Source organism: Cariama cristata, unplaced genomic scaffold (assembly GCF_000690535.1).
Source record: "Cariama cristata isolate BGI_N322 unplaced genomic scaffold, ASM69053v1 scaffold24148, whole genome shotgun sequence".
Taxonomy (NCBI): domain Eukaryota; kingdom Metazoa; phylum Chordata; class Aves; order Cariamiformes; family Cariamidae; genus Cariama; species Cariama cristata.
The window spans coordinates 1-14,036 of NW_009630996.1; positions in this window are offsets into that span (position 1 = coordinate 1).

A 14,036-nucleotide genomic window follows, 5' to 3' on the forward strand; every position below is an offset into this window, starting at 1 on the left:
TGGGCTGCTCTTGCGGGCACCGCTGTGGTGCTGGCCGGGCTTCTGGTCCTGAGAAGTTTTGTTGCTTCGGTCGTGAGGGTTGGCCACCTCCCTGCCCCGCGTGGGTAAGGTCTCGAAGGGCTGGCGCGTGTAATCGGGGAAAGCGTAAAGATGAAGCCACCTGGGGTTTGGAGAGTGGAGTGTTTTTATGATTTTGAGATCTTGATGATCTGAGACGTTTGACTATAATTCACTGTTCAAAAAGTTAGCTGCTGAGAGAGCCAAGTGTGGGCACTGTGTCTCAACCGTAACATCTTTTCAGCTTGGTCCAGGGTAGAGAATGTGCTGTGCATCACCTCTGTGTGTTCTTGTTGTGTGACGTCTCAACCTGGAAGTTAGTCAGCTTCAGAGTACGGTGTAAAAGTTCAGCTTTTTTATTCAGAATTCGGTCCCTGGAAACTAACTCTTCCTGTTGGATGTGTTTTCAGCTTGGTCTCCTAAGGAAAGAAGGCTTATGGATATGCTCTGTCTATTCCTTCTCCACCTGGTAATTTTAGCTCTCTGGCCAATTTCAATCAAATTTGCTCGCAACAGAGGTCTTAAAAAGATCAAAGTCTTCAGTTTTTTGGAAATCAACATCTGACAAATGCAGAAGATCACAATTATTGCTCACACTAAGGGCAGGGTACCTTGTGTCCAGCTCCTTGTGACAGACAGCACAAGTGAACTAAGTCCATCAGCATACACATGGCTGAATAAAGCCATAGCACACCATGCTATTTGTCCAGGGAAGTTTGCAGGGAAAAGGTGGAAGTAAGGTGAAGAAGAAGGGAATAGTGATGTATTGAGTCACTGGCCATAAGTACATAGAAAATCACACATCTTTATTTCTACTTTTCACATAATAGGTTAGCCTTCTATTAGACTCCACCTAGACATATGATTATTAAATACTTTTAGCAAAGATAACTTCACGATTGCACGGTTAAGCATTCAGAAGTCAGATAATGTAATAGAGTGGTTTAGAAGCATAATTTTAGCTTCGCTTTTTCATGTACAATGCATCGGGACAGTCTTATTTATGTGATTACATTACATAGCACTTTAACCAACTGCAGAGTGTTATTTGTCACTCATGAATTATGTGCGGTAATCAGACAAATAGGAAGTAAGAAACTTCCTATGGGTAAATGGTTATTATTATAAGGATTTCGAATTTTTAATTTTGACTTTCAATTAGTGCCATAATAATAATTCATAGGTACATTTTTGGGTGAAATAGATTTGACAACTGAAAATACATTTGTCACTGAATGGGAAATAAGCTTAGAAAATGCTAATGTTGTGAGCATGATTAGAAAATGCTAGTGTTGTGAGCATGATTTTTAGGATGCATGTATTCAAAATAACAGATCAGGTATGGGAAGCAGTATGTGAACGTTGCAAACTTTGAAGTATTTGGATATTACTTATTCCCTTAGAAACTTACTTATTTCCTTAGGTTATGGATACACGGGAAGATTTTAACGGAGTAGATGAAAAGTGGTGGTGGATTCTGGAGGAGTCTGACAGCTGCAAAGAGATAATTAGGATGTAAGTGCTGGATAGTGGCTTTGCTGCTTTGATTCCTGGTTTTCCAGGTAGTGTTCCCAGGAGCTGACCCGGGACAGCCTGAAGTGACTGTGACTCAAGGAGCGCTGTGATGTGTGCCTGACACGTGCCTGCTGTGTGCATCACAGACTCTGCATTAGTAGCTGAAGTTTAGTTGTAGTCTGAATTTCCAAAGACATCTTATGAACAAGAAGGCAAAAATTCAGTGAACGTGTTCTGTTGACACTGCTGGCCAAGCTACTCCAGCTGCTTTTCACCTTGTCTTTTCTTGGGTGAATGTAGAGGACGCTTCCAACTTTTTTAAAGGGAGGAATTAAACAGCTACTTTTATGTGGATGGTGGTGGTGGTGGTGGTTTCCCCCCACCCTCCATGCTGAAATCGTAAGAACACCTCTGGCTTCTGGTTATTGAAATATAACAAATTAGGCAACAAAGAGATTTGGAATAGTGCATTCCAAATACTCAAGCATGCTTTTAATTTGCAAAGTGCGCTGGCATAAGGTGTGTGACTTTGTAACCAATCACACCCAGCTTGGATGTGAATTAATACAGTGCATGGGCTGAAGCTCCATACTGTGCAGGGTAGAAGAAAGAAATAAATGCATAAGGAAGTCAAGGGCTGGGACATGCTGGATTTGACAAGAACTATTCAGTTGTTTAATTTTTGTACAGTAGTGCTTGTATGTTTGTAATAAATGTTTGAATCCAAGATAGTCTTAAAAATAACTTCGTAAATGACATGTGACTGGGGGGGTTATAAGTAGTGTAGCATTTGGTATGAAGGGTTTCTCAATGAATCATAGTTGTTTGTGTCATAAGAACTTGTAAAAAACATGGTGAAGTCTGCCACTTTGAAGGACAGTGAATAAGTATCACAACACAGTGTTTCAGCTGAGACAATTTTCAATTAAATAACAATATTGAACATTATCCCTGATTATCAAGATGCCAGCGGAGGTGTATGCCTAGCTGTGTGTACAAACCAGGTGTTTAAATGAAAATAGTTATGTAAAATGTGTGCGGACATAGCATCTCACAGCTTTGATGTTCCTAATCATTTCATAATGGGTCTAGGTATAATTCTCAGGCTTCTGAAGAAGCGTTATACTTGTCTCCAGCCTGATGGACTGTTCACCCGTAGTATTGCCGGTCACTTTGTAACTTAGCTCCTGTGCTAGCATTCTTCATCTCAGTCATGTTTGTCTCTCCTTTATTCAAGTGAAGTCCCTCAGGAACACATTTTCCTTTTCTGAAGGGTATCGGTCATAACATGATTGTGTGTGTAGTCTGGAAAGACAAGTGAAAACATCTCAGATTGAATGGTTGAGCAGTAGTGCTGCCTTTGTTTCACATTGCAGTAAAGCATGTAAAGGTCACAACTCCTTGATTAAGAAACATTGTGCAGTGCTCAGTTTACATAATGCTAACCTAACTTGCTGGTTAAAATACAATTCCAGCTTTTATATGTGCATATCGTGTGTCCAAAGTGTACTTTGGTTTGGCCTTAGAAGTGTAGCACTGTTGTCATGCTCTGAGTAAGCACGAATGTGATTCTGCTGTGTGAGCAGGATTGACAAATTGTGTGTAAACTAAGTTTGTTTCCTGTATGAAGAGCTATGGTGTTAGTCTTTTAAGGTGAATGAGTTACTTTTGCAACCATGACATATGATAGCAATCTTTTACATCGGCCACACTGTGTGCCATTGCGATTCAGGTAAGAAGAAAGTAGCAGACTGTTAAAAATGTTTCATGCTTCCTGTTAACAAGTGCCTTTCTCACCCAGATACTTGAACTTCTGTCAGGTTAATTGACTGAGATGAAGACCATGAAATGAGATCAATGCCATCTAAAAGCACATCTCAGTCAAAATGCGGGTACTCTGATAACGAAATGAATTCTTTGTGGTCCATCTCTAGTGAGGCTGGAATGATCGGATTATGGATCTATTAACTTTTAGGTCTAAGTGCAGGTTTCTCAGAAGCTGTGATCTGAAAGTCATTGGTGGGGTGGGCAGTGCCAGGAGATTATTGAAAACATTGTTCTTTAGGCTGCTGACACTATTAAAAGCAGTATGATAGGAAGAGGAGAGCTTAACTTTAAAAAGTTTTGTTTCTTCTTCAAGTAACTGAATTTTAAAGTGAAAATAATGTTGTCCATTTGGGTGTCTGCTTGCAGCTGTAGTCTATAATGTGTGGTTGGCTTAAGGGACACTTAATTCATGCCAGCCTTCAACTTCTGAAGTTGGACTCTGCTTTGCTTTCATGCATCAGTGAAGTTGTTAGCTAGAAATTGAAGGCAAATCTTGGATGGGCTGGAAATTGCCTTTTGCTTCGTACTACAGCTGCTCTTACTCATTAACTACAATAATAAAACGGTGCTAGCCGAACACCGAGCAACTCCAAATCAGTAACAAGAGAAGAAACACCATTTCATTTTTTCACTATTGGAGGATGCATAATATTCAGAGATGTTGTTTAAATGTTATATATCTATAGATTAAATGCTTGATTCTCCTACGTAAGTCTCTTGCTTGTTGTAAATTCTGAGACTTCCTGTGTAATTGGAGAAGTTTAAGTAGCTTTGGCATCATCTTGGGTCATAGTTTCACAAACATGAAGCCAGAGCTGCTACCACGAGAAGCAGTTGTGTACCAATATAAGCAGTTTCAGTGTACTTGTCTGGGAGTCAGGGGTGTCTTTGCAATCCTTTTGCAGAGTAAATTTTAAGTTGAAGTAATGTTCTCGTCTGGCTTCCTGTGTGAATGCCAGTGAAGCAAGGCAGAGGCTACATCTTTCAGCGTTATTTTGGAGTAGGTAAGACAGAAGGGAAGGGTAAGCATCTTACAGATTTTCCAATTACTGCTATAAGGGCAATTTGTTAACTAAGGAAAGTTAAGTAGCTAGTTTAGCATATGTTGCGGTGTAACTCATTGACTCTGTTAGCATTCAGGTTTGATAAAATAATTAATACAAGCAAAAAATTTCATTTTTGTAGTGCATTAGGTTTCAACTGTTAGTTGCCTTTCAGGACTCCATGTAGCTTATATCTCAAGATAAGGAGAGTTTAGGCTGGAAACAGGCTGAATGGCTGGGCCCAGTGGGTGATGATCTAGTTGGAGTCCAGTTGGAGGCCAGTAACTAGCGGTGTACCCCAGGGGTCAATTCTGGGTCCAGTCGTGTTTAACATCTTCATTGATGATACGGATGATGGGACAGAGTGGACTGTCAGCAAGTTTGCTGATGACACCAAACCGGGAGGAGTGGCTGATGTGCCAGAGGGTTGTGCTGCCATCCGGAGGGACCTCAACAGCCTGGAGGGGTGGGCTGGCAGGAACCTCATGCGGTTCAACAAGGGCAAGGGCAAAGTCCTGCACCTGGGGAAGAACAACCCCATGCACCAATACATGCTGGGGGCCACCCAACTGGGAAGCAGCTTTGCAGAAAAGGACCTGAGGGTCCTGGTGGACACCACGTTGGACATGAGCCAGCAATGGGCCCTTGTGGCAAAGGTGGTGAATGGTATCCTGGGCTGCTTTAGACAAAGTATTGCCAGCAGGTCAAGGGAGGTGATTCTGCCACTGTACACAGCACTGGTGAGGCCACACCTGGAGTCCTGTGTCCAGTTCTGGGTTCTCCAGTACAAGAGAGACATGGGCATACTGGAGAGAGTCCAACGAAGGGCCACAAAGATGATGAAGGGACTGGAGCATTTCTCATCTTAGGGGAGGCTGAAGGAGCTGGGACTGTGGAGCCTGGAGAAGAGAAGGCTCAGAGGGATCTCATCAATGTGTAGAAACACCTGAAAGGAGGGTGCAAAGAGGATGGAGACAGGCTCTTTTCAGTGGTGCCCAGTGATGGGACTAGAGGCAATGGGCACAAACTGGAATGCAGGGGGCTCCATCTGAACATCAGGAAACACTTTCTTACTGTGAGGCTGACCGAGCACAGGAGCAGGTTGTGCAGGGAGATTGTGGAGTCTCCATCCTTGGAGATATTCAGAATCCAGCTGGACGTGGTCCTGGGTGCAGCCTGCTCAAGGTGGCCCTACTTGAGCAGGGGGATTGGACCAGATGACCTGAGGTCCCTTCCAACCTTAACCGTTCCGTGATTCTGTAGTACCCTAGCCTACTTCAGAACCTAAGAAAATCTCAGAAGAGTGCTTAAAACCAAAAAAGTGAATTTGTAGTGCTATAGTCACATCTTGCCTATATGACCTGTCAAGTCTGTCATCACTGTCTTTAGTTACAACTGCAGCAATTACCGTTTGTATCCAAACTATAAAAAAATTGTGATAATTTCTATTTGGTATAGTATTTGCCTGTATTCAGCCAGCATGCATGTGCTCTGTACTTCTGAGTTGCAGTTTCCTTGCTCTGTGGTATGAGCTGGGGGCTGCAGCCCTGGCTTTGAGCCTCTAACCAGTGGTGCCCATAACACTTGCGTTCCCTTTCTTCTGTCTTGCTCTCCAAGGCTCAAGTTCAAAACTTCTGGTGAAGGCAGCTGTCGGGTACTTAGCTGGTGTCTGTGTTCATTTAAATGAAAGTGGGGGAAGGTTGAGGGCTTCTTGGGTTTGTGTTTGTTTAAGTCTGTGAGCAAAAGTGATGCTCAGTGTCAAGAGCTGATGATTTGGGATATTATGTACTGCCTTTATCTGAAGCAGTGGTGTCTGTTGAGGTCATGTTTTATACTTGCTGTGGTTGGCAAGTTAGAGAGTCCCGTCTGTAAATTGTCTCAAGAGGCCTTATAGTCCATCTTACTCTGTGGTTTTTCTGTTTTATTCTGGGCAGGGATGGGAAGACGCTTTGTTTCCTAGCTTGGAAAAATTAAGTGTTTGAGCTATGCCTTGCTAAGGGACACAAGGGAGATCTCCCCACTTCTAGTTTCACTTTAAGGTATTCTTGCCCACTCAGTCTTGGTTGGGAATAGGGAGGTGATTTTCTAATGAAGTAAAACTTGCAGGTTCATGGTATCAGTCTGTCCCTTCCCTTTATCCATTCCTCTCAGACCTCTCCAAAGTAGTAGCTTGGAAATCTAGTTTTAGTTTCTGTTCTGTTGTCAGTGCTACATTTCTACAGTAGTCATATTTGCTTTCTCTAGTGCTTTCAGAACTCCTTATTTACCCCTGGATAGCTCATGTACAGTAATTCTTCTAAGATAATTAAGTAGTTCCTAAAGTGGTGGAATTAATGAATTCAGGTTTCCTATGGATTTGCACTTTCTGGAGTCAAACTTACATTGATCTTGCTTTCAAATTTCCTCTTTGAAAGTGTTAGGAAAGTGTGCCTGCTTTCCCTGGTCACCTGGCCTCAGAAATCTTTAGTTTGGGCCACTCTGTTAAATCTAGTTGAAATAGTTTGCAACTTTATCCCTGCCAGTATTATTGAAAACTGTTAAACATCCAGATCGCAAGGTGAGTCCTTTGTTCATGGAACTGAAGCAATTGCTCAGTGGACCCACTTTATATAGAAAAAACTCTGAAGAGCAAAGGTGCAAAATAGTGTTGAGGTTATGAAGGAGAATGAGCCCTCTTCAATCTGCTAAAACCTGTTGTGAGGAGCCTGGAATGAAATGTACGTTGCAAAGTTGTGTGGTTTTTGTTTGGTTTTGTTGGGTTTGGGATCAGAGTGTGTGTGTTCATTTTTTAAAGCTCATTACAGCTGGTAATGGTGAAAGCACCACTTCTGGAATAGTGTGCCAGCCTTTTCTGCAGGATGTGGCAGTACACTGTCTGGACAGCGCTTTGGAAGCGCTTTCAAACAGTTGCCAGTTTCCACGATTCTGAAAGTGGAAGGGAAATTTCATTAACTAATTCTTGTAATGTCAACATACTTAGAAATTATGTGTCTTAACAGTGGAGGTGGGGAGTAAGTTTGATCAGCTTACACATTAAAACCGAAATACTGTTTTATGGTACCTTCTACCTCAGCCAGTTTTGCCTTTAGCCCCATTAAGATTCATAGGGAAATCCTTTACTCTGGAAGGTCAGTGTTTGTAACCAAGTCTCAGGATGGATCTCTCCTGCATGTTGTAAAGGAGCTTTGTAGTGAAGACCCATACAGTATTGCTTCCTGTATCATGAACCCTTGACAAGTTCTTAGTTTGTGTCAGATTTCTCAAACTCCAAGTCTATAAAATATTCAAGAACTTGACTGTGTAATCCTTTGTACTTAATGACTTATATCTGAAAATAATTGTAAAAATTGACACAAACTGTCTGGATGTCCTGCACATTTCAGTTCTAGGATATTTTGCACTGCTTGTTGGGGTCCTCAGGAGAGAGCAGCAAGTCAGTTTAGGTTGTGTCTGTGTGTCTGGTGTAGCTATCAGAGAATCACTTGATACCTCCTCAAGACCTTACGCAGTTTTATAAACACACTATGTGAGGGTCCTCTGTTGTTGCAGAACAAAAAAGATCTCAGGTTAAAACCAAGAAAATGAAGCAGAGAATAGTATTCTGGCTATATCATTGTGGCCAGAATGAAAGTTTTTGTGTTTTGATTCTAAATTGGTTATCAGCCCCTGTGACGAAGTACTGCTCTTTGATTAGAGATTTCATTTGGAGATAAGGTCGTGTCAGAAAGCAGAATTAGACTGGCTCTCGCTGAAGCTGTAGCTTTTACGTTTGTCCAGTCGGTCTTTGCTGTTTCAAATATAGCTTTCATGTGTGAATGGCTTCCTCAGTTATAAATAATCATCTTGGTACCACTATTCAGAGACCGAGATGACTTACATGCTACAGCTTTTTTTCAGGAAAAAGAAATTATTTGCTCTTTAGGCAATGTGCTGCCAGCAAGGTTGGGCTCACCAACAGATGCTCTTGCACCAGAGCGGGAGGACACTCAGCCTCAGCCATGGTACAGGCAGTCTGTGTCATCTGATACAGATAACCTAACCCGCGTAGAGACAATGACCTGCTGTAGGAGGAGGCTGTCTGCAATCCACTTTGTGTCCATTTAGCCTTTACTGTCAGAACAGACTTTTTGACTCCTTTGTCAAATGTAGCATAATTAGATATCTATCTTCTGTTTGAAAATAATTTTCTATTTTGAAGTGTGCTGTGGATCACTGGGCATTGAAAACCAGGGAGATGAGCACTGTCTTGCAACTTAGAGACATTCCTCATACTTTCTCACTTCCTTCATGAAATTGGTATGTAGTAACTTGTGAATCTTAACAAAATATATAAACAACATGGGAATCATGAGGATTTCCCTCATTATTGCTTTCTGATTTCCTAAAGAGAAGAGTGACATTCCCCTTATTTTGATCTAAAGTAGTTGAGGACACTCTTGAGGGTGACATCTCCGGTGTTTCTGATTCTAGCTTGTGCACTAATTGTGTAATTACAGCTCTTTACCTCCTAAATGCCTGCTTCCATATAACAATTCATCCAGACCACAGGAAACAGGTCATGTAGGCATCTTCCTTTCCTAGCACTGCGTGCCACCTCAGTGTGGTTGTAGCACCAAGATTGTCCACGAAATGTGTGAGGGTGGCAGCAGCTCACACCTGGATGCAAAATGTCCAGAGATACCTCTCCTTAAGCAGGTTTTTAGAACGTCATCGGCAGGTAAGAGACTTGATTCAGTGGCCATGATATCTCTGTCTCTGCCCGTGCCCTAAAGTTTAAAAATAAATGAGGTCATACCAACCTAGGAAGACTTGAGGGGCGACAATGGTAGAACAAGAAGAATAAACTTGAGAGATGGATCTTTAGGTGATTAATAGGGAAGTTTCTTTTTTCGGAAGTTTTTTAAGCGGATCTGGTCAGAATTTCTCAGAGGAATGACCCTACAACTACGCTGTCTTGAAACTGTGCGTTAGTAAAGGGTCACGAGCAATAATGACTTTAATATTACGAAAATGATAAATAAAATAAAAAATTAATGTAAATATGAGGGAATATCACTTGAATGATAACTGCTTCTTCCTCCAATGTTGCTGGGGGGAAAAAAAAAAAAGAGGAAGTTTTCTTTCTAGTTCCCTTGTATGTTCTTATATAATAGCCTTACTGAATCTGTATTGCTTTAAGTCAGCAGAAAGAAAAATGCCAATGTATTTGAGTTTAGATAGTACAAACAAAAGAGGTAAAGAAAAAAATTCTAAAAGCAGGGACATTTTTTTCCATCTGTTGTTATTTGCACACACCTTTGAAAAAAAGTGGATTGTGTAACAAGTTTTAGCTTATTGGCATTGCTTTGCTTAACTTTTGCAGAAGCTATGGGAACGGTCTCGTTGCCTTGGGAAACTGTCAGCTGGTTTGCATCAGGAATGTGTATTCTGTGAAAAGTGGAGATAGCTCTCTCCTGCCCTTTAATCCCTTGTACATCTTACTTGGCAAAAGGTGGTGCACGTCGTGACCAGTCTGACGCCAGCTGATCACCAGCGCGTACATGCTACGGAGCTGGTCACAGACCTGAGTGGTATCCAGTCGCTTACCTGTGGTGTCAGCACTGACCTCACTCCTTCTCTGCTCAGCCTCAGGTTTTTGTAAACATCTGGGAACTTAGTATCTTTAAGAGGTTTCTTTTAGGTCGGTCAGTGGACCCAGCTGCTGTTGTGAGTGGGTGGATGAAGGGACACAGTGCAGTAACAAGAAAACCTTGTTTTCTTCAGAAACCAAACTGAAAGATACCAAAGGGGTTTTTACCCTTTCCAGGAAAAAGTCCTTTTCAATTTCCTGTACAGTAGTCTTAACAGGTTACTTTTAGAGGCAAAAGTGGTTGGTCTACGTAGGTAACAATCACAAAGGTGAGCTTTAGAGTTTAATTTCCTGCCATCATTTTGTTAAGTAAATGCAAAATTAGAATAGGAATGTTTCAAAGGGGAATAAAGAAAAGGCAGTAAATCGTGTCGTTTTATCTCAAGGGCACCTTGCTTGTGATTAAAAGCTTGGATTAAGTCCCTGGTTGAAGCTAGCCTTGTTGTAAAACATGCATGGAAGCTAGGAAAAGAGAGCTCCAGCAGTCACTCAAGTGAGTAAGAGGACACTGTCTTGCAGGAAAAAAATTAGCATTTGAGTAGTTATTATCTGTGCCTTGGAATTGATCTTAGCTGAAAATCATGGCTAACTACAGGAGGTGTACAAAACTAGTAAGAACTGTGAGATTGTAGCAATGTAACAGCGTAAGCTTGCTGAAGTATTTTAAGAGGAAGAAAGATTTGCACTGCTGGTAGTTTTACAGAATATGCGTAGCTGCATATTAAGAAGATTCTTTCTGTTGCTTGTAGAGGAATAGAGTAGCTTGATTAATTTGAGGAAGATTGGTTTGCACAGCCAAAGATAACAGATTGGAAGAATTACTCTCTTATAAAATTAATATTAAGGTTGGAAACACTTCCTGAATAAAGAGTGAAAAGTTAATGTCAAATAAAATAAACTAATTTTTTCTTAAATAGCTAAATCCACTGAGTGCATATGTTTTGAAGAAAAGATTTCATAAAATAAGTTGCCAAAAAAGACAATTTATTTTTGAGTTTTCTACCCTACATTTTCAGAACTGTAGAAGAGATTAAATTACATTAAACTTAAATCTCCAGAACACAAACTATCTTTTCATTTCTGAAGATGACATTGCATTTAAATTAAAATTGATATTTCAGGTTGGTACTGTAAGAGCTGTAAATTACATAAAGCTTGAGGAAACCTTCGTACTAAATAAATATAAATGTCAAATTGCTCCTTCTTCATCTGATCTGGCTAAAGAATTTGAAATTTGCTGCGTTCTCTCTGCGGAAGGCTTTCAGCTGAGGCAAGTGAGCGTAATTCATGAGTGAACTTAAAATGCATTTGCCCCTGAGCTTATAAAACAAATACGTTTCTTCTGCTTTAGAGAATCAGTAAAGGAATCTCTCTGTGAAGAAGTATTACTTGAGATGGAATGAGCAAAGAGAAACTCGTTGTCAAAGCTCTGGTGATACAACAGCTGCTAGGAAGAAATGGAGACAGTATAAGCATTACTTGTCAGCCCACAGAAGTCTCCACCTAGGCAGTTTGGTTGGTTTTCTTTTTTAATTTGCAGAGCCCATATTTTCAGCAGCTCTTAAGAATACCACCTCGCTGGTGTTGCCAGCCCTAACTGTTTTGAGGTGTACCAAATAAAATTCAAAGGTTTTTGTCCTTACAGAATACGAATAGGGAAAAAAATTGAGTTCACTGATTCTTATAATACAATCTAGCAATAGAAACCTCAGCATTGTATACAAGCGCTGTTTAATAAACCTAACTACCTTTTTTTCAGGTAGAAAAGCAGAAATTGAAATAAACTAACTGGTTAATTAGATGATGTGTACAGCCTTGTTTTTTCTTATCACTTCCACAAAACTGCTTTGAAACACTGGGGAGAACATTGGTTGAATTGGTTGAATCTTGATAAACTTCTGATGTAAAGAAATTTCACAGTAATGTGAAGTTAGAGTAATACTCGTTGCATTCCTGTGCTCTGTCTTCTATATGAAATGGGCTGTAGATCCCTGCAGAACTGAAGCATATCAAATACAAACTTAAATTTGTTTATGTCTGATAGTTTGTGAGGCTTATACACTCAAATGTGGTGGCATCTGGCTTGAAATGTGCAGGGAACGACATAACTTGGAAGAAGCTTAGTGACAATTTTAGAAAAAATGGGCAGGAGAGGAAGAAAGAAATGGAGAGTCGTTGACATGTTGTAATAAAGACTTTCCATTTTCTGCAGATCAAAAAGTGGTTACAAACTGTGTTAATAAATTTCAGCACAAACTTCCACTAAGGCCTTACCTGTCTTCCCAAATATTGTATAATCTGTATTGCTGAATCATTCAAGGCATCTGCTGAGGAGTAAGAAATAAGGCAGGCAGAAAACTATGTAGATGATGCCTTTGTGAGATAGGAATGCTGCTATTAGGAATAAGAATTTTGCTGCTGAGGGGACACGGACCCTGGGCAGAAGCAGCAGCTTGAAGATGGGGTATGGAGAGCCCATGTCAGGAGGGAGAAGTGGGTGCTCCGACTCGGGGCAGAGAGAAGCTGGCGTTGTGGATGTGATCTGGACTGCGTGCAGGGAGAAGCAGAGGGAGTCAGAACAGCCATGTCTGTTCTGGGGGAGGGTATTTGTGGGTGCTTTTTTTTTTTACACCCTTTACCTTGACACAGTTGTGCTTTGCATGGTAACTGGCCATCTAAATTCACACTAATGCTTTCTGTATTAAATACGCTGTAATACAGAAATACTCCTTTGGTTTTGAAGTTGTATAAATTTGCAAGATTAAAAAAAAATGGTTGCTCAGTGAATACATTAGTCTTTCAGAAATGCTAAGTTCATCAAAACTGAGGTGTCTTTCATCTTTTTGCTCTGATTTCCAGCATATTTGCCGTGGTCTAGTAATGCCCAATAACAGATATATCAGCTCTGTCCTTATAGATGGTGCAGAAAAGTGAAGAAATAGGGTACGTGACTGCTACACGATGCAATCCAGCATCTTCCTTTTTCTAAGCATAGTATTTGTGAGCTTTACTGTACTGGAACTATGTCCATATACTCTGTGCTCACATCCTTACCCCACTACATGGAAAGAGAACTATATACACTAAATTAAATTACGCCTTTGCCCCCTTGAATAGCTATTTTACTTGATGCACAAGATATTGTTTTAATGATGGTTATATGAGAGCGTAGTGTTACTGGCTAGCTACTCTGCTTCTCGTGTCTTTGCTGGTAGCCTTAATGGATATAGATTCTCCTGGGCTGAAAAAACCCCACTGTGTGCTGACCTCAGTCTCTGAGTGTATGTGTGAACGTCCCTCTGGTTGCCAGCAGTGTAAAAGATGGCTGGGCTCTAACCAGATTTACTTTTTTTTTTTTTTTTAATCAGAATTGCACGCCTGCTAAACTCTCCCAGCTAACCCTTCATCATCACCCGATACAATGAATGCAGCTAGAATAAGTAAGTACTACTGACCATCACTAGCTACACACAGGAGGGATAAGTTATAGATGCCTTGGGTGGGAAACTGGCTTTCCTAGCTTTCAGAGTTGTGAATTTTCACTAACTTGGAGGACCTGAGGTACCAACTGGACTAATCTTACTACATATAAACAACAGTAAAATTGTTAGTGAATTAAGCTAAATGAATTTAAAGGAAAATAAATCTGTTTTTAAGATGAAGTATCACAAGGTAATTTATAAGAGTGAATGAAAGTGCTGAAGTTGCACCACTACTTTCTCCCATGGTAAAAGGCTCTGTTAACCACCGAGTTTTTTCATAATTTATGCAGAGCTTGGTCAGTGAGAATGGAGAAGGCAAAACCTGTTGAGAAATATAAATAGAAAGTGATGCTAGGAAGGTCTTTGGTGATTGTGTTTCAGGTAGGCTGTATGTAAGACCCAGTGGAGCGGTGTAATGCTGTAACTCGTCTCGGGGGATTGTGTCTAATTTTGTGATGGTGTGAACACTGTTGTGTCGGAGGA